Below are 2,067 nucleotides of genomic sequence, written 5' to 3'. Positions count from 1 at the left end.
TGTGTGTGTGTGTGTGTGTGTGTGTGTGTTGGGGGGGGGGGGGTATGAGAAGTGGTCACAGGCTAGCAGGCATAAGCTTCTGAAAACACTTGTCCTTGTGAACCTGATCTGTCACGCTTAATGCCTTGTGATAACTAAGGGTAGTATGGCAGATAGATAACTGGTGGCAGTGACATGCAATGCATCAATATCACTTTTCCTCTGTTGACACCAGAAGGTCACACAGTCCTCTGAACCTATCCAGCCATTGTTAGACAACAATTTTATGATGGAGAGCTAAGCTAAGAGCTAAGAGAAAAGGGTAACTGGGGTTGGACTGGGTATCACTGTGATGACCTCATACAGTTCATCAGAAGGGACTTACAGCCTTGAAGTTCCCATGAAATGGTATTATTCCCTCCTTCAGGTGATGTATTTCCATGTTGGGGCAGGACATTAAACAGTAATGTATGCGGATCTAACATTGCATATCATCTATATATATCATCCCTCACTATTACAGTAGAAGTAACTTTCCAAAACTGGCACCTTGATAATCATGCCAATAATTTACATAGCAACTGGCCAGCTAAGGGTTTTCAGTTCTCTCTCGAGCTCTCTGTTTTAATTCTTCACACATCACCAATCATGTGCACAAACAAGTGCAACACCAGGAATGCCTTTGAAGAAAGAAAATGAAATGCATATCGTTATCCCCACTTATATGATTCGTCACATCTTGCCCCTTTTTATGACAGCAGGCTTTTCATCCCACATTTCAAGTGTGGCTGTTTGGACCAGGTATATCCACCTTCAAATCATATGACAAATCATACGACTTTGGTTGGTTTCAAGCATACTGAATCCCCTACTTAGGGTGTAAATTATGAGACAAATGCAGTTTTATTTAATATAACAGGGACAAAGACAAGATTGCTAAAAATGTTGTGATGACTTTATTGGTTGGTTCTACCTGTCCGATATCAAATAGTTGTCCAATATCACAGAAAACAGTCCATGACAAATCTAGCTCTAAGCACATGAATTCTTGCACTACACTACACTGTGAGCAACACACCACAAAGCGAACTAGAAGCATTTGTCAGCCCCTCTGGTTCTGAACAACCCACCCCCCTTGTAAAACTGAGGGCAGCAGCATCAAGCTCACGAGCTTACACAAGGTGTTTCATGCTGGGCTGGCTGCTGGCCAGTAGAAGCAAGTGAGTGGCCAGTAAAGAGAGTGGAATGCCTAAGTTTGTCAGAGACACCTACTCTTATGTTTTTCAGGAACTGAAGAATCAAACCAGAGCTAAAACACCAGTGAATAGACGGTGAGCAGTGAGATGAATCTAACAATGTTACACTATGACTGCAGGTCATGATGTGATGTAAGGCAATTGTGAACTAAGTTGATACAGTACATTAAGGTACGGTGCTATGGGTTTCTTTTGGAGCTAGATGGAGAAGATTAGCCATATTTACACGCAGGCAAACTCATTGTGTTTAGTGGTCCTTTGTCTTGTGTGTGAGTACTGCCCTTTCATTCTGAGGTGTACTATTCCTTGTTCAGTGTTGCTTTAAGTAAATTACTCTATTCCTTTTAATAGTTAATTCAAAGTGATCTTACGCACTGTAGTGCACTGACCTTGCAGTGAAGTGATTTGAGTAACATGCATTTTTCATGTTTCAAGTTGGAATTCAAATTTGTATTAATTAATTCTAACTGGAAATGGGAAGGATTTTAAATTACATAAAATATTAAACTGGCAGCCAAAATAAACTACAGTCATCAATGAAAGGTGTCCATTCAGAATTTAAACTCTCCGGAGTTTTCCAGAGGAACGGAAATAACAGACAGAACAGGAAAAGGCAGGCAGAGAGAAAAAAAAGAGAATAAATAAATAATATAATAAGTGTAAAATAGCATCATGAAAGCCCATTGATAACATGACACAGCATTAATATGTAAGAGGCCAGCAGCTGTCATCAATTAGGGAAAGATACTTCAATAAAACTAGGATTTAAAGGGGAACTTCGGCAGATTTACCCTAGTCTTGATCACTAGAAGTCCCCGAGTACTGTCGATAG

The sequence above is a fragment of the Morone saxatilis genome, unplaced genomic scaffold (assembly GCF_004916995.1).
Source record: "Morone saxatilis isolate NCDOM2014 unplaced genomic scaffold, NCSU_SB_2.0 Contig10, whole genome shotgun sequence".
In the NCBI taxonomy this organism is placed as follows: Eukaryota; Metazoa; Chordata; class Actinopteri; family Moronidae; genus Morone; species Morone saxatilis.
The sequence above is the reverse complement of the archived record's forward strand: the minus strand, read 5'-3'. Positions refer to the sequence as shown.